This window comes from Martes martes (assembly GCF_963455335.1).
Source record: "Martes martes genome assembly, chromosome: 10".
Classification (NCBI taxonomy): domain Eukaryota; kingdom Metazoa; phylum Chordata; class Mammalia; order Carnivora; family Mustelidae; genus Martes; species Martes martes.
In genome coordinates, this window is record NC_137898.1 from 85,048,834 (window position 1) to 85,067,178 (window position 18,345).

Here is an 18,345-nt window from a genome sequence, read left to right on the forward strand (position 1 = left end):
AGTCTTCCCCTCGCCTCTCCTTAGCAGCCCGGTTTCCGTCTCCCCGCACAGTGAGTGGGTGACACGTGTCCTGCCCCCGGCCTGCTCTAGCTTAGATGGCAGGCTCCCCTGCTTCGCGTCCGGTTCCCCAGAGAACTGCCATCGGCTCCTCTGCCTTGCATGCGTGGGCGGCGTGCTGCGCTCTCCCCGGACATGCTCCTGGGGACCGAGGGGACAGGCGTGTCCCCTTTCGGAAGGCTGGTAGCACAGGCGCGACCACGCCTCTGTCTGGGGCCGAAGGGAGGTCCGGGCCAGGAGGCGCTCACTCCGGGGTGGTTTCTGCCAGAGCGCCCCAGAGCACTCAGCAGCGCTAAGCAGCAGCAGCCAACAGACCCGACTCTGATTGCCCAGAGAACGCTGAGCTTTCGCAGAGGTTTTCGACCTGAAGCGGACGGCGCCTCGCTGCTGCTTTCCTCACTCAGGCTTTGGGCGTTCGGTTTCTGGCCTCAGGGAAGAAGTGTTGCGCGAGAGTCGGTGCTCCCTTGGCCTTATTGCTCGCGGCCAGGTTTCGGACCCTGGGTTCCCAGGGCCTCCCCGATGTGGGGAGACGCGGCCTCCTCCCTGCTGCAGCCTGCGTAGCCCAGGGTGGCACATGGTGCACACTGCCTTCGGAGGGGCTCGCCAGGCTCTGGCCTTTTCCTCTCGCGTTCAGGCTGACTCGGGAAACAGCCTCTGGCTTCCCGTGAAGAGCCCAGAGGCTCCAGGAGCACTCCACAGCGCCCGGGCCTTGGGACCGGGAGCCCGGGGTGGGCACTGTCCCCGCGCTATCCCCGACCACCCCTCCCACCGGGAACGCTACCACATCCTGGAGGAAGACGGTAGCCGACTGCCCGTTTCTCCAGGGAGCTGTTTCTGGGCGTTCAGGCACTTGCGCCTGGTCGCACCACCAGGGCTGCCCCAGGGACTCATGGCCAGGGCACTGCTGTCGCCCTGGCCTCAGTTTCACGGGAGAGGCCTGCCTTCTTCCCCGACTGCTTTCTCCAACTGGAGCACGCGCCCCTGCCCTAGTCTTCCCCTCGCGTCTCCTTCGCAGCCCGGTTTCCGTCTCCCCGCACAGTGAGTGGGTGACACGTGTCCTGCCCCCGGCCTGCTCTAGCTTAGATGGCAGGCTCCCCTGCTTCGCGTCCGGTTCCCCAGAGCACTGCCATCGGCTCCTCTGCCTTGCGTGCGTGGGCGGCGTGCTGCGCTCTCCCCGGACATGCTCCTGGGGACCGAGGGGACAGGCGTGTCCCCTTTCGGAAGGCTGGTAGCACAGGCGCGACCACGCCTCTGTCTGGGGCCGAAGGGAGGTCCGGGCCAGGAGGCGCTCACTCCGGGGTGGTTTCTGCCAGAGCGCCCCAGAGCACTCAGCTGCGCTAAGCAGCAGCAGACAACAGACCCGACTCTGATTGCCCAGAGAACGCTGAGCTTTCGCAGAGGTTTTCGACCTGAAGCGGACGGCGCCTCGCTGCTGCTTTCCTCACTCAGGCTTTGGGCGTTCGGTCTCTCGTCTCAGGGAAGAAGTGTTGCGCGAGAGTCGGTGCTTCCTTGGCTTTGTTGCTCGCGGCCAGGTTTCGGACCCTGGGTTCCCAGGGCCTCCCCGATGTGGGGAGACGCGGCCTCCTCCCTGCTGCAGCCTGCGTAGCCCAGGGTGGCACATGGTGCACACTGCCTTCGGAGGGGCTCGCCAGGCTCTGGCCTTTTCCTCTCGTGTTCAGGCTGACTCGGGAAGCAGCCTCCGTCTTCCCGTGAAGAGCCCAGAGGCTCCAGGAGCACTCCACAGCGCCCGGGCCTTGGGACCGGGAGCCCGGGGTGGGCACTGTCCCCGCGCTATCCCCGACCACCCCTGCCACCGGGAACACTACCACATCCTGGAGGAAGACGGTAGCCGACTGCCCGTTTCTCCAGGGAGCTGTTTCTGGGCGTTCAGGCACTTACGCCTGGTCGCACCACCAGGGCTGCCCCAGGGACTCATGGCCAGGGCACTGCTGTCGCCGTGGCCTCAGTTTCACAGGAGAGGCCTGCCTTCTTCCCCGACTGCTTTCTCCAACTGGAGCACGCGCCCCTGCCCTAGTCTTCCCCTCGCGTCTCCTTAGCAGCCCGGTTTCCGTCTCCCCGCACAGTGAGTGGGTGACACGTGTCCTGCCCCCGGCCTGCTCTAGCTTAGACGGCAGGCTCCCCTGCTTCGCGTCCGGTTCCCCAGAGCACTGTCATCGGCTCCTCTGCCTTGCGTGCGTGGGCGGCGTGCTGCGCTCTCCCCGGACATGCTCCTGGGGACCGAGGGGACAGGCGTGTCCCCTTTCAGAAGGCTGGTAGCACAGGCTCGACCACGCCTCTGTCTGGGGCCGAAGGGAGGTCCGGGCCAGGAGGCGCTCACTCCGGGGTGGTTTCTGCCAGAGCGCCCCAGAGCACTCAGCTGCGCTAAGCAGCAGCAGACAACAGACCCGACTCTGATTGCCCAGAGAACGCTGAGCTTTCGCAGAGGTTTTCGACCTGAAGCGGACGGCGCCTCGCTGCTGCTTTCCTCACTCAGGCTTTGGGCGTTCGGTTTCTGGCCTCAGGGAAGAAGTGTTGCGCGAGAGTCGGTGCTCCCTTGGCCTTATTGCTCGCGGCCAGGTTTCGGACCCTGGGTTCCCAGGGCCTCCCCGATGTGGGGAGACGCGGCCTCCTCCCTGCTGCAGCCTGCGTAGCCCAGGGTGGCACATGGTGCACACTGCCTTCGGAGGGGCTCGCCAGGCTCTGGCCTTTTCCTCTCGCGTTCAGGCTGACTCGGGAAACAGCCTCCGTCTTCCCGTGAAGAGCCCAGAGGCTCCAGGAGCACTCCACAGCGCCCGGGCCTTGGGACCGGGAGCCCGGGGTGGGCACTGTCCCCGCGCTATCCCCGACCACCCCTCCCACCGGGAACGCTACCACATCCTGGAGGAAGACGGTAGCCGACTGCCCGTTTCTCCAGGGAGCTGTTTCTGGGCGTTCAGGCACTTGCGCCTGGTCGCACCACCAGGGCTGCCCCAGGGACTCATGGCCAGGGCACTGCTGTCGCCCTGGCCTCAGTTTCACGGGAGAGGCCTGCCTTCTTCCCCGACTGCTTTCTCCAACTGGAGCACGCGCCCCTGCCCTAGTCTTCCCCTCGCGTCTCCTTCGCAGCCCGGTTTCCGTCTCCCCGCACAGTGAGTGGGTGACACGTGTCCTGCCCCCGGCCTGCTCTAGCTTAGATGGCAGGCTCCCCTGCTTCGCGTCCGGTTCCCCAGAGCACTGCCATCGGCTCCTCTGCCTTGCGTGCGTGGGCGGCGTGCTGCGCTCTCCCCGGACATGCTCCTGGGGACCGAGGGGACAGGCGTGTCCCCTTTCGGAAGGCTGGTAGCACAGGCGCGACCACGCCTCTGTCTGGGGCCGAAGGGAGGTCCGGGCCAGGAGGCGCTCACTCCGGGGTGGTTTCTGCCAGAGCGCCCCAGAGCACTCAGCTGCGCTAAGCAGCAGCAGACAACAGACCCGACTCTGATTGCCCAGAGAACGCTGAGCTTTCGCAGAGGTTTTCGACCTGAAGCGGACGGCGCCTCGCTGCTGCTTTCCTCACTCAGGCTTTGGGCGTTCGGTCTCTCGTCTCAGGGAAGAAGTGTTGCGCGAGAGTCGGTGCTTCCTTGGCTTTGTTGCTCGCGGCCAGGTTTCGGACCCTGGGTTCCCAGGGCCTCCCCGATGTGGGGAGACGCGGCCTCCTCCCTGCTGCAGCCTGCGTAGCCCAGGGTGGCACATGGTGCACACTGCCTTCGGAGGGGCTCGCCAGGCTCTGGCCTTTTCCTCTCGTGTTCAGGCTGACTCGGGAAGCAGCCTCCGTCTTCCCGTGAAGAGCCCAGAGGCTCCAGGAGCACTCCACAGCGCCCGGGCCTTGGGACCGGGAGCCCTGGGTGGGCACTGTCCCCGCGCTATCCCCGACCACCCCTGCCACCGGGAACGCTACCACATCCTGGAGGAAGACGGTAGCCGACTGCCCGTTTCTCCAGGGAGCTGTTTCTGGCGTTCAGGCACTTACGCCTGGTCGCACCACCAGGGCTGCCCCAGGGACTCATGGCCAGGGCACTGCTGTCGCCGTGGACTCAGTTTCACAGGAGAGGCCTGCCTTCTTCCCCGACTGCTTTCTCCAACTGGAGCACGCGCCCCTGCCCTAGTCTTCCCCTCGCGTCTCCTTCGCAGCCCGGTTTCCGTCTCCCCGCACAGTGAGTGGGTGACACGTGTCCTGCCCCCGGCCTGCTCTAGCTTAGACGGCAGGCTCCCCTGCTTCGCGTCCGGTTCCCCAGAGCACTGTCATCGGCTCCTCTGCCTTGCGTGCGTGGGCGGCGTGCTGCGCTCTCCCCGGACATGCTCCTGGGGACCGAGGGGACAGGCGTGTCCCCTTTCGGAAGGCTGGTAGCACAGGCTCGACCACGCCTCTGTCTGGGGCCGAAGGGAGGTCCGGGCCAGGAGGCGCTCACTCCGGGGGGGTTTCTGCCAGAGCGCCCCAGAGCACTCAGCTGCGCTAAGCAGCAGCAGACAACAGACCCGACTCTGATTGCCCAGAGAACGCTGAGCTTTCGCAGAGGTTTTCGACCTGAAGCGGACGGCGCCTCGCTGCTGCTTTCCTCACTCAGGCTTTGGGCGTTCGGTCTCTCGTCTCAGGGAAGAAGTGTTGCGCGAGAGTCGGTGCTTCCTTGGCCTTGTTGCTCGCGGCCAGGTTTCGGACCCTGGGTTCCCAGGGCCTCCCCGATGTGGGGAGACGCGGCCTCCTCCCTGCTGTAGCCTGCGTAGCCCAGGGTGGCACATGGTGCACACTGCCTTCGGAGGGGCTCGCCAGGCTCTAGCCTTTTCCTCTCGCGTTCAGGCTGACTCGGGAAGCAGCCTCCATCTTCCCGTGAAGAGCTCAGAGGCTCCAGGAGCACTCCACAGCGCCCGGGCCTTGGGACCGGGAGCCCGGGGTGGGCACTGTCCCCGCGCTATCCCCGACCACCCCTGCCACCGGGAACGCTACCACATCCTGGAGGAAGACGGTAGCTGACTGCCCGTTTCTCCAGGGAGCTGTTTCTGGCGTTCAGGCACTTGCGCCTGGTCGCACCACCAGGGCTGCCCCAGGACTCATGGCCAGGGCACTGCTGTCGCCCTGGCCTCAGTTTCACGGGAGAGGCCTGCCTTCTTCCGCGACTGCTTTCTCCAACTGGAGCACACACCCCTGCCCTAGTCTTCCCCTCGCGTCTCCTTAGCAGCCCGGTTTCCGTCTCCCCGCACAGTGAGTGGGTGACACGTGTCCTGCCCCCGGCCTGCTCTAGCTTAAATGGCAGGCTCCACTGCTTCGCGTCCGGTTGCCCAGAGCACTGCCATCGGCTCCTCTGCCTTGCGTGCGTGGGCGGCGTGCTGCGCTCTCCCCGGACATGCTCCTGGGGACCGAGGGGACAGGCGTGTCCCCTTTCGGAAGGCTGGTAGCACAGGCGCGACCACGCCTCTGTCTGGGGCCGAAGGGAGGTCCGGGCCAGGAGGCGCTCACTCCGGGGTGGTTTCTGCCAGAGCGCCCCAGAGCACTCACCTGTGCTAAGCAGCAGCAGACAACAGACCCGTCTCTGATTGCCCAGAGAACGCTGCGCTTTCGCAGAGGGTTTCGACCTGAAGCGGACGGCGCCTCGCTGCTGCTTTCCTCACTCAGGCTTTGGGCATTCGGTCTCTGGCCTCAGGGAAGAAGTGTTGCGCGAGAGTCGGTGCTCCCTTGGCCTTGTTGCTCGCGGCCAGGTTTCGGACCCTGGGTTCCCAGGGCCTCCCCGATGTGGGGAGACGCGGCCTCCTCCCTGCTGCAGCCTGCGTAGCCCAGGGTGGCACATGGTGCACACTGCCTTCGGAGGGGCTCGCCAGGCTCTGGCCTTTTCCTCTCGCGTTCAGGCTGACTCGGGAAACAGCCTCTGGCTTCCCGTGAAGAGCCCAGAGGCTCCAGGAGCACTCCACAGCGCCCGGGCCTTGGGACCGGGAGCCCGGGGTGGGCACTGTCCCCGCGCTATCCCCGACCACCCCTCCCACCGGGAACGCTACCACATCCTGGAGGAAGACGGTAGCCGACTGCCCGTTTCTCCAGGGAGCTGTTTCTGGGCGTTCAGGCACTTGCGCCTGGTCGCACCACCAGGGCTGCCCCAGGGACTCATGGCCAGGGCACTGCTGTCGCCCTGGCCTCAGTTTCACGGGAGAGGCCTGCCTTCTTCCCCGACTGCTTTCTCCAACTGGAGCACGCGCCCCTGCCCTAGTCTTCCCCTCGCGTCTCCTTCGCAGCCCGGTTTCCGTCTCCCCGCACAGTGAGTGGGTGACACGTGTCCTGCCCCCGGCCTGCTCTAGCTTAGATGGCAGGCTCCCCTGCTTCGCGTCCGGTTCCCCAGAGCACTGCCATCGGCTCCTCTGCCTTGCGTGCGTGGGCGGCGTGCTGCGCTCTCCCCGGACATGCTCCTGGGGACCGAGGGGACAGGCGTGTCCCCTTTCGGAAGGCTGGTAGCACAGGCGCGACCACGCCTCTGTCTGGGGCCGAAGGGAGGTCCGGGCCAGGAGGCGCTCACTCCGGGGTGGTTTCTGCCAGAGCGCCCCAGAGCACTCAGCTGCGCTAAGCAGCAGCAGACAACAGACCCGACTCTGATTGCCCAGAGAACGCTGAGCTTTCGCAGAGGTTTTCGACCTGAAGCGGACGGCGCCTCGCTGCTGCTTTCCTCACTCAGGCTTTGGGCGTTCGGTCTCTCGTCTCAGGGAAGAAGTGTTGCGCGAGAGTCGGTGCTTCCTTGGCTTTGTTGCTCGCGGCCAGGTTTCGGACCCTGGGTTCCCAGGGCCTCCCCGATGTGGGGAGACGCGGCCTCCTCCCTGCTGCAGCCTGCGTAGCCCAGGGTGGCACATGGTGCACACTGCCTTCGGAGGGGCTCGCCAGGCTCTGGCCTTTTCCTCTCGTGTTCAGGCTGACTCGGGAAGCAGCCTCCGTCTTCCCGTGAAGAGCCCAGAGGCTCCAGGAGCACTCCACAGCGCCCGGGCCTTGGGACCGGGAGCCCGGGGTGGGCACTGTCCCCGCGCTATCCCCGACCACCCCTGCCACCGGGAACACTACCACATCCTGGAGGAAGACGGTAGCCGACTGCCCGTTTCTCCAGGGAGCTGTTTCTGGGCGTTCAGGCACTTACGCCTGGTCGCACCACCAGGGCTGCCCCAGGGACTCATGGCCAGGGCACTGCTGTCGCCGTGGCCTCAGTTTCACAGGAGAGGCCTGCCTTCTTCCCCGACTGCTTTCTCCAACTGGAGCACGCGCCCCTGCCCTAGTCTTCCCCTCGCGTCTCCTTAGCAGCCCGGTTTCCGTCTCCCCGCACAGTGAGTGGGTGACACGTGTCCTGCCCCCGGCCTGCTCTAGCTTAGACGGCAGGCTCCCCTGCTTCGCGTCCGGTTCCCCAGAGCACTGTCATCGGCTCCTCTGCCTTGCGTGCGTGGGCGGCGTGCTGCGCTCTCCCCGGACATGCTCCTGGGGACCGAGGGGACAGGCGTGTCCCCTTTCAGAAGGCTGGTAGCACAGGCTCGACCACGCCTCTGTCTGGGGCCGAAGGGAGGTCCGGGCCAGGAGGCGCTCACTCCGGGGTGGTTTCTGCCAGAGCGCCCCAGAGCACTCAGCTGCGCTAAGCAGCAGCAGACAACAGACCCGACTCTGATTGCCCAGAGAACGCTGAGCTTTCGCAGAGGTTTTCGACCTGAAGCGGACGGCGCCTCGCTGCTGCTTTCCTCACTCAGGCTTTGGGCGTTCGGTTTCTGGCCTCAGGGAAGAAGTGTTGCGCGAGAGTCGGTGCTCCCTTGGCCTTATTGCTCGCGGCCAGGTTTCGGACCCTGGGTTCCCAGGGCCTCCCCGATGTGGGGAGACGCGGCCTCCTCCCTGCTGCAGCCTGCGTAGCCCAGGGTGGCACATGGTGCACACTGCCTTTGGAGGGGCTCGCCAGGCTCTGGCCTTTTCCTCTCGCGTTCAGGCTGACTCGGGAAACAGCCTCCGTCTTCCCGTGAAGAGCCCAGAGGCTCCAGGAGCACTCCACAGCGCCCGGGCCTTGGGACCGGGAGCCCGGGGTGGGCACTGTCCCCGCGCTATCCCCGACCACCCCTCCCACCGGGAACGCTACCACATCCTGGAGGAAGACGGTAGCCGACTGCCCGTTTCTCCAGGGAGCTGTTTCTGGGCGTTCAGGCACTTGCGCCTGGTCGCACCACCAGGGCTGCCCCAGGGACTCATGGCCAGGGCACTGCTGTCGCCCTGGCCTCAGTTTCACGGGAGAGGCCTGCCTTCTTCCCCGACTGCTTTCTCCAACTGGAGCACGCGCCCCTGCCCTAGTCTTCCCCTCGCGTCTCCTTCGCAGCCCGGTTTCCGTCTCCCCGCACAGTGAGTGGGTGACACGTGTCCTGCCCCCGGCCTGCTCTAGCTTAGATGGCAGGCTCCCCTGCTTCGCGTCCGGTTCCCCAGAGCACTGCCATCGGCTCCTCTGCCTTGCGTGCGTGGGCGGCGTGCTGCGCTCTCCCCGGACATGCTCCTGGGGACCGAGGGGACAGGCGTGTCCCCTTTCGGAAGGCTGGTAGCACAGGCGCGACCACGCCTCTGTCTGGGGCCGAAGGGAGGTCCGGGCCAGGAGGCGCTCACTCCGGGGTGGTTTCTGCCAGAGCGCCCCAGAGCACTCAGCTGCGCTAAGCAGCAGCAGACAACAGACCCGACTCTGATTGCCCAGAGAACGCTGAGCTTTCGCAGAGGTTTTCGACCTGAAGCGGACGGCGCCTCGCTGCTGCTTTCCTCACTCAGGCTTTGGGCGTTCGGTCTCTCGTCTCAGGGAAGAAGTGTTGCGCGAGAGTCGGTGCTTCCTTGGCTTTGTTGCTCGCGGCCAGGTTTCGGACCCTGGGTTCCCAGGGCCTCCCCGATGTGGGGAGACGCGGCCTCCTCCCTGCTGCAGCCTGCGTAGCCCAGGGTGGCACATGGTGCACACTGCCTTCAGAGGGGCTCGCCAGGCTCTGGCCTTTTCCTCTCGTGTTCAGGCTGACTCGGGAAGCAGCCTCCGTCTTCCCGTGAAGAGCCCAGAGGCTCCAGGAGCACTCCACAGCGCCCGGGCCTTGGGACCGGGAGCCCTGGGTGGGCACTGTCCCCGCGCTATCCCCGACCACCCCTGCCACCGGGAACGCTACCACATCCTGGAGGAAGACGGTAGCCGACTGCCCGTTTCTCCAGGGAGCTGTTTCTGGCGTTCAGGCACTTACGCCTGGTCGCACCACCAGGGCTGCCCCAGGGACTCATGGCCAGGGCACTGCTGTCGCCGTGGCCTCAGTTTCACAGGAGAGGCCTGCCTTCTTCCCCGACTGCTTTCTCCAACTGGAGCACGCGCCCCTGCCCTAGTCTTCCCCTCGCGTCTCCTTAGCAGCCCGGTTTCCGTCTCCCCGCACAGTGAGTGGGTGACACGTGTCCTGCCCCCGGCCTGCTCTAGCTTAGACGGCAGGCTCCCCTGCTTCGCGTCCGGTTCCCCAGAGCACTGTCATCGGCTCCTCTGCCTTGCGTGCGTGGGCGGCGTGCTGCGCTCTCCCCGGACATGCTCCTGGGGACCGAGGGGACAGGCGTGTCCCCTTTCGGAAGGCTGGTAGCACAGGCTCGACCACGCCTCTGTCTGGGGCCGAAGGGAGGTCCGGGCCAGGAGGCGCTCACTCCGGGGGGGTTTCTGCCAGAGCGCCCCAGAGCACTCAGCTGCGCTAAGCAGCAGCAGACAACAGACCCGACTCTGATTGCCCAGAGAACGCTGAGCTTTCGCAGAGGTTTTCGACCTGAAGCGGACGGCGCCTCGCTGCTGCTTTCCTCACTCAGGCTTTGGGCGTTCGGTCTCTCGTCTCAGGGAAGAAGTGTTGCGCGAGAGTCGGTGCTTCCTTGGCCTTGTTGCTCGCGGCCAGGTTTCGGACCCTGGGTTCCCAGGGCCTCCCCGATGTGGGGAGACGCGGCCTCCTCCCTGCTGTAGCCTGCGTAGCCCAGGGTGGCACATGGTGCACACTGCCTTCGGAGGGGCTCGCCAGGCTCTAGCCTTTTCCTCTCGCGTTCAGGCTGACTCGGGAAGCAGCCTCCATCTTCCCGTGAAGAGCTCAGAGGCTCCAGGAGCACTCCACAGCGCCCGGGCCTTGGGACCGGGAGCCCGGGGTGGGCACTGTCCCCGCGCTATCCCCGACCACCCCTGCCACCGGGAACGCTACCACATCCTGGAGGAAGACGGTAGCTGACTGCCCGTTTCTCCAGGGAGCTGTTTCTGGCGTTCAGGCACTTGCGCCTGGTCGCACCACCAGGGCTGCCCCAGGACTCATGGCCAGGGCACTGCTGTCGCCCTGGCCTCAGTTTCACGGGAGAGGCCTGCCTTCTTCCGCGACTGCTTTCTCCAACTGGAGCACACACCCCTGCCCTAGTCTTCCCCTCGCGTCTCCTTAGCAGCCCGGTTTCCGTCTCCCCGCACAGTGAGTGGGTGACACGTGTCCTGCCCCCGGCCTGCTCTAGCTTAAATGGCAGGCTCCACTGCTTCGCGTCCGGTTGCCCAGAGCACTGCCATCGGCTCCTCTGCCTTGCGTGCGTGGGCGGCGTGCTGCGCTCTCCCCGGACATGCTCCTGGGGACCGAGGGGACAGGCGTGTCCCCTTTCGGAAGGCTGGTAGCACAGGCGCGACCACGCCTCTGTCTGGGGCCGAAGGGAGGTCCGGGTCAAGAGGCGCTCACTCCGGGGTGGTTTCTGCCAGAGCGCCCCAGAGCACTCAGCTGTGCTAAGCAGCAGCAGCCAACAGACCCGACTCTGATTGCCCAGAGAACGCTGAGCTTTCACAGAGGTTTTCGACCTGAAGCGGACGGCGCCTCGCTGCTGCTTTCCTCACTCAGGCTTTGGGCGTTCAGTCTCTCGCCTCAGGGAAGAAGTGTTGCGCGAGAGTCGGTGCTCCCTTGGCCTTGTTGCTCGCGGCCAGGTTTCGGACCCTGGGTTCCCAGGGCCTCCCCGATGTGGGGAGACGCGGCCTCCTCCCTGCTGCAGCCTGCGTAGCCCAGGGTGGCACATGGTGCACACTGCCTTCGGAGGGGCTCGCCAGGCTCTGGCCTTTTCCTCTCGTGTTCAGGCTGACTCGGGAAGCAGCCTCCGTCTTCCCGTGAAGAGCCCAGAGGCTCCAGGAGCACTCCACAGCGCCCGGGCCTTGGGACCGGGAGCCCGGGGTGGGCACTGTCCCCGCGCTATCCCCGACCACCCCTGCCACCGGGAACACTACCACATCCTGGAGGAAGACGGTAGCCGACTGCCCGTTTCTCCAGGGAGCTGTTTCTGGGCGTTCAGGCACTTACGCCTGGTCGCACCACCAGGGCTGCCCCAGGGACTCATGGCCAGGGCACTGCTGTCGCCGTGGCCTCAGTTTCACAGGAGAGGCCTGCCTTCTTCCCCGACTGCTTTCTCCAACTGGAGCACGCGCCCCTGCCCTAGTCTTCCCCTCGCGTCTCCTTAGCAGCCCGGTTTCCGTCTCCCCGCACAGTGAGTGGGTGACACGTGTCCTGCCCCCGGCCTGCTCTAGCTTAGACGGCAGGCTCCCCTGCTTCGCGTCCGGTTCCCCAGAGCACAGCCATCGGCTCCTCTGCCTTGCGTGCGTGGGCGGCGTGCTGCGCTCTCCCCGGACATGCTCCTGGAAACCGAGGGGACAGGCGTGTCCCCTTTCGGAAGGCTGGTAGCACAGGCGCGACCACGCCTCTGTCTGGGGCCGAAGGGAGGTCCGGGCCAGGAGGCGCTCACTCCGGGGTGGTTTCTGCCAGAGCGCCCCAGAGCACTCACCTGTGCTACGCAGCAGCAGACAACAGACCCGTCTCTGATTGCCCAGAGAACGCTGCGCTTTCGCAGAGGGTTTCGACCTGAAGCGGACGGCGCCTCGCTGCTGCTTTCCTCACTCAGGCTTTGGGCATTCGGTCTCTGGCCTCAGGGAAGAAGTGTTGCGCGAGAGTCGGTGCTCCCTTGGCCTTGTTGCTCGCGGCCAGGTTTCGGACCCTGGGTTCCCAGGGCCTCCCCGATGTGGGGAGACGCGGCCTCCTCCCTGCTGCAGCCTGCGTAGCCCAGGGTGGCACATGGTGCACACTGCCTTCGGAGGGGCTCGCCAGGCTCTGGCCTTTTCCTCTCGCGTTCAGGCTGACTCGGGAAGCAGCCTCTGGCTTCCCGTGAAGAGCCGAGAGGCTCCAGGAGCACTCCACAGCGCCCGGGCCTTGGGACCGGGAGCCCGGGGTGGGCACTGTCCCCGCGCTATCCCCGACCACCCCTGCCACCGGGAACGCTACCACATCCTGGAGGAAGACGGTAGCCGACTGCCCGTTTCTCCAGGGAGCTGTTTCTGGGCGATCAGGCACTTGCGCCTGGTCGCACCACCAGGGCTGCCCCAGGGACTCATGGCCAGGGCACTGCTGTCGCCCTGGCCTCAGTTTCACGGGAGAGGCCTGCCTTCTTCCCCGACTGCTTTCTCCAACTGGAGCACGCGCCCCTGCCCTAGTCTTCCCCTCGTTTCTCCTTAGCAGCCCGGTTTCCGTCTCCCCGCACAGTGAGTGGGTGACACGTGTCCTGCCCCCGGCCTGCTCTAGCTTAGATGGCAGGCTCCCCTGCTTCGCGTCCGGTTCCCCAGAGAACTGCCATCGGCTCCTCTGCCTTGCATGCGTGGGCGGCGTGCTGCGCTCTCCCCGGACATGCTCCTGGGGACCGAGGGGACAGGCGTGTCCCCTTTCGGAAGGCTGGTAGCACAGGCGCGACCACGCCTCTGTCTGGGGCCGAAGGGAGGTCCGGGCCAGGAGGCGCTCACTCCGGGGTGGTTTCTGCCAGAGCGCCCCAGAGCACTCAGCAGCGCTAAGCAGCAGCAGCCAACAGACCCGACTCTGATTGCCCAGAGAACGCTGAGCTTTCGCAGAGGTTTTCGACCTGAAGCGGACGGCGCCTCGCTGCTGCTTTCCTCACTCAGGCTTTGGGCGTTCGGTTTCTGGCCTCAGGGAAGAAGTGTTGCGCGAGAGTCGGTGCTCCCTTGGCCTTATTGCTCGCGGCCAGGTTTCGGACCCTGGGTTCCCAGGGCCTCCCCGATGTGGGGAGACGCGGCCTCCTCCCTGCTGCAGCCTGCGTAGCCCAGGGTGGCACATGGTGCACACTGCCTTCGGAGGGGCTCGCCAGGCTCTGGCCTTTTCCTCTCGCGTTCAGGCTGACTCGGGAAACAGCCTCTGGCTTCCCGTGAAGAGCCCAGAGGCTCCAGGAGCACTCCACAGCGCCCGGGCCTTGGGACCGGGAGCCCGGGGTGGGCACTGTCCCCGCGCTATCCCCGACCACCCCTCCCACCGGGAACGCTACCACATCCTGGAGGAAGACGGTAGCCGACTGCCCGTTTCTCCAGGGAGCTGTTTCTGGGCGTTCAGGCACTTGCGCCTGGTCGCACCACCAGGGCTGCCCCAGGGACTCATGGCCAGGGCACTGCTGTCGCCCTGGCCTCAGTTTCACGGGAGAGGCCTGCCTTCTTCCCCGACTGCTTTCTCCAACTGGAGCACGCGCCCCTGCCCTAGTCTTCCCCTCGCGTCTCCTTAGCAGCCCGGTTTCCGTCTCCCCGCACAGTGAGTGGGTGACACGTGTCCTGCCCCCGGCCTGCTCTAGCTTAGATGGCAGGCTCCCCTGCTTCGCGTCCGGTTCCCCAGAGCACTGCCATCGGCTCCTCTGCCTTGCGTGCGTGGGCGGCGTGCTGCGCTCTCCCCGGACATGCTCCTGGGGACCGAGGGGACAGGCGTGTCCCCTTTCGGAAGGCTGGTAGCACAGGCGCGACCACGCCTCTGTCTGGGGCCGAAGGGAGGTCCGGGCCAGGAGGCGCTCACTCCGGGGTGGTTTCTGCCAGAGCGCCCCAGAGCACTCAGCTGCGCTAAGCAGCAGCAGACAACAGACCCGACTCTGATTGCCCAGAGAACGCTGAGCTTTCGCAGAGGTTTTCGACCTGAAGCGGACGGCGCCTCGCTGCTGCTTTCCTCACTCAGGCTTTGGGCGTTCGGTCTCTCGTCTCAGGGAAGAAGTGTTGCGCGAGAGTCGGTGCTTCCTTGGCTTTGTTGCTCGCGGCCAGGTTTCGGACCCTGGGTTCCCAGGGCCTCCCCGATGTGGGGAGACGCGGCCTCCTCCCTGCTGCAGCCTGCGTAGCCCAGGGTGGCACATGGTGCACACTGCCTTCGGAGGGGCTCGCCAGGCTCTGGCCTTTTCCTCTCGTGTTCAGGCTGACTCGGGAAGCAGCCTCCGTCTTCCCGTGAAGAGCCCAGAGGCTCCAGGAGCACTCCACAGCGCCCGGGCCTTGGGACCGGGAGCCCGGGGTGGGCACTGTCCCCGCGCTATCCCCGACCACCCCTGCCACCGGGAACACTACCACATCCTGGAGGAAGACGGTAGCCGACTGCCCGTTTCTCCAGGGAGCTGTTTCTGGGCGTTCAGGCACTTACGCCTGGTCGCACCACCAGGGCTGCCCCAGGACTCATGGCCAGGGCACTGCTGTCGCCCTGGCCTCAGTTTCACGGGAGAGGCCTGCCTTCTTCCGCGACTGCTTTCTCCAACTGGAGCACGCACCCCTGCCCTAGTCTTCCCCTCGCGTCTCCTTAGCAGCCCGGTTTCCGTCTCCCCGCACAGTGAGTGGGTGACACGTGTCCTGCCCCCGGCCTGCTCTAGCTTAAATGGCAGGCTCCACTGCTTCGCGTCCGGTTGCCCAGAGCACTGCCATCGGCTCCTCTGCCTTGCGTGCGTGGGCGGCGTGCTGCGCTCTCCCCGGACATGCTCCTGGGGACCGAGGGGACAGGCGTGTCCCCTTTCGGAAGGCTGGTAGCACAGGCTCGACCACGCCTCTGTCTGGGGCCGAAGGGAGGTCCGGGTCAAGAGGCGCTCACTCCGGGGTGGTTACTGCCAGAGCGCCCCAGAGCACTCAGCTGCGCTAAGTAGCAGCAGACAACAGACCCGACTCTGATTGCCCAGAGAACGCTGAGCTTTCGCAGAGGTTTTCGACATGAAGCGGACGGCGCCTCGCTGCTGCTTTCCTCACTCAGGCTTTGGGCGTTCGGTCTCTGGCCTCAGGGAAGAAGTGTTGCGCGAGAGTCGGTGCTCCCTTGGCCTTCTTGTTCGCAGCCAGGTTTCGGACCCTGGGTTCCCAGGGCCTCCCCGATGTGGGGAGACGCGGCCTCCTCCCTCCTGCATCCTGCGTAGCCCAGGGTGGCACATGGTGCACACTGCCTTCGGAGGGGCTCGCCAGGCTCTGGCCTTTTCCTCTCGCGTTCAGGCTGACTCGGGAAGCAGCCTCCGGCTTCCCGTGAAGAGCCGAGAGGCTCCAGGAGCACTCCACAGCCCCCGGGCCTTGGGACCGGGAGCCCGGGTTGGGCACTGTCCCCGCGCTATCCCCGACCACCCCTGCCACCGGGAACGCTACCACATCCTGGAGGAAGACGGTAGCCGACTGCCCGTTTCTCCAGGGAGCTGTTTCTGGGCGTTCAGGCACTTGCGCCTGGTCGCACCACCAGGGCTGCCCCAGGGACTCATGGCCAGGGCACTGCTGTCGCCCTGGCCTCAGTTTCACAGGAGAGGCCTGCCTTCTTCCCCGACTGCTTTCTCCAACTGGAGCACGCGCCCCTGCCCTAGTCTTCCCCTCGCGTCTCCTTAGCAGCCCGGTTTCCGTCTCCCCGCACAGTGAGTGGGTGACTCGTGTCCTGCCCCCGGCCTGCTCTAGCTTAGACGGCAGGCTCCCCTGCTTCGCGTCCGGTTCCCCAGAGCACTGCCATCGGCTCCTCTGCCTTGCGTGCGTGGGCGGCGTGCTGCGCTCTCCCCGGACATGCTCCTGGGGACCGAGGGGACAGGCGTGTCCCCTTTCGGAAGGCTGGTAGCACAGGCGCGACCACGCCTCTGTCTGGGGCCGAAGGGAGGTCCGGGCCAGGAGGCGCTCACTCCGGGGTGGTTTCTGCCAGAGCGCCCCAGAACCCTCAGCTGTGCTAAGCAGCAGCAGCCAACAGACCCGACTCTGATTGCCCAGAGAACGCTGAGCTTTCACAGAGGTTTTCGACCTGAAGGGGATGGCGCCTCGCTGCTGCTTTCCTCACTCAGGCTTTGGGCGTTCAGTCTCTCGCCTCAGGGAAGAAGTGTTGCGCGAGAGTCGGTGCTCCCTTGGCCTTGTTGCTCGCGGCCAGGTTTCGGACCCTGGGTTCCCAGGGCCTCCCCGATGTGGGGAGACGCGGCCTCCTCCCTGCTGCAGCCTGCGTAGCCCAGGGTGGCACATGGTGCACACTGCCTTCGGAGGGGCTCGCCAGGCTCTGGCCTTTTCCTCTCGTGTTCAGGCTGACTCGGGAAGCAGCCTCCGTCTTCCCGTGAAGAGCCCAGAGGCTCCAGGAGCACTCCACAGCCCCCGGGCCTTGGGACCGGGAGCCCGGGGTGGGCACTGTCCCCGCGCTATCCCCGACCACCCCTGCCACCGGGAACGCTACCACATCCTGGAGGAAGACGTAGCCGACTGCCCGTTTCTCCAGGGAGCTGTTTCTGGGCGTTCAGGCACTTGCGCCTGGTCGCACCACCAGGGCTGCCCCAGGGACTCATGGCCAGGGCACTGCTGTCGCCCTGGCCTCAGTTTCACGGGAGAGGCCTGCCTTCTTCCCCGACTGCTTTCTCCAACTGGAGCACGCGCCCCTGCCCTAGTCTTCCCCTCGCGTCTCCTTCGCAGCCCGGTTTCCGTCTCCCCGCACAGTGAGTGGGTGACACGTGTCCTGCCCCCGGCCTGCTCTAGCTTAGATGGCAGGCTCCCCTGCTTCGCGTCCGGTTCCCCAGAGCACTGCCATCGGCTCCTCTGCCTTGCGTGCGTGGGCGGCGTGCTGCGCTCTCCCCGGACATGCTCCTGGGGACCGAGGGGACAGGCGTGTCCCCTTTCGGAAGGCTGGTAGCACAGGCGCGACCACGCCTCTGTCTGGGGCCGAAGGGAGGTCCGGGCCAGGAGGCGCTCACTCCGGGGTGGTTTCTGCCAGAGCGCCCCAGAGCACTCAGCTGCGCTAAGCAGCAGCAGACAACAGACCCGACTCTGATTGCCCAGAGAACGCTGAGCTTTCGCAGAGGTTTTCGACCTGAAGCGGACGGCGCCTCGCTGCTGCTTTCCTCACTCAGGCTTTGGGCGTTCGGTCTCTCGTCTCAGGGAAGAAGTGTTGCGCGAGAGTCGGTGCTTCCTTGGCTTTGTTGCTCGCGGCCAGGTTTCGGACCCTGGGTTCCCAGGGCCTCCCCGATGTGGGGAGACGCGGCCTCCTCCCTGCTGCAGCCTGCGTAGCCCAGGGTGGCACATGGTGCACACTGCCTTCGGAGGGGCTCGCCAGGCTCTGGCCTTTTCCTCTCGTGTTCAGGCTGACTCGGGAAGCAGCCTCCGTCTTCCCGTGAAGAGCCCAGAGGCTCCAGGAGCACTCCACAGCGCCCGGGCCTTGGGACCGGGAGCCCTGGGTGGGCACTGTCCCCGCGCTATCCCCGACCACCCCTGCCACCGGGAACGCTACCACATCCTGGAGGAAGACGGTAGCCGACTGCCCGTTTCTCCAGGGAGCTGTTTCTGGCGTTCAGGCACTTACGCCTGGTCGCACCACCAGGGCTGCCCCAGGGACTCATGGCCAGGGCACTGCTGTCGCCGTGGCCTCAGTTTCACAGGAGAGGCCTGCCTTCTTCCCCGACTGCTTTCTCCAACTGGAGCACGCGCCCCTGCCCTAGTCTTCCCCTCGCGTCTCCTTAGCAGCCCGGTTTCCGTCTCCCCGCACAGTGAGTGGGTGACACGTGTCCTGCCCCCGGCCTGCTCTAGCTTAGACGGCAGGCTCCCCTGCTTCGCGTCCGGTTCCCCAGAGCACTGTCATCGGCTCCTCTGCCTTGCGTGCGTGGGCGGCGTGCTGCGCTCTCCCCGGACATGCTCCTGGGGACCGAGGGGACAGGCGTGTCCCCTTTCGGAAGGCTGGTAGCACAGGCTCGACCACGCCTCTGTCTGGGGCCGAAGGGAGGTCCGGGCCAGGAGGCGCTCACTCCGGGGTGGTTTCTGCCAGAGCGCCCCAGAGCACTCAGCTGCGCTAAGCAGCAGCAGACAACAGACCCGACTCTGATTGCCCAGAGAACGCTGAGCTTTCGCAGAGGTTTTCGACCTGAAGCGGACGGCGCCTCGCTGCTGCTTTCCTCACTCAGGCTTTGGGCGTTCGGTCTCTCGTCTCAGGGAAGAAGTGTTGCGCGAGAGTCGGTGCTTCCTTGGCCTTGTTGCTCGCGGCCAGGTTTCGGACCCTGGGTTCCCAGGGCCTCCCCGATGTGGGGAGACG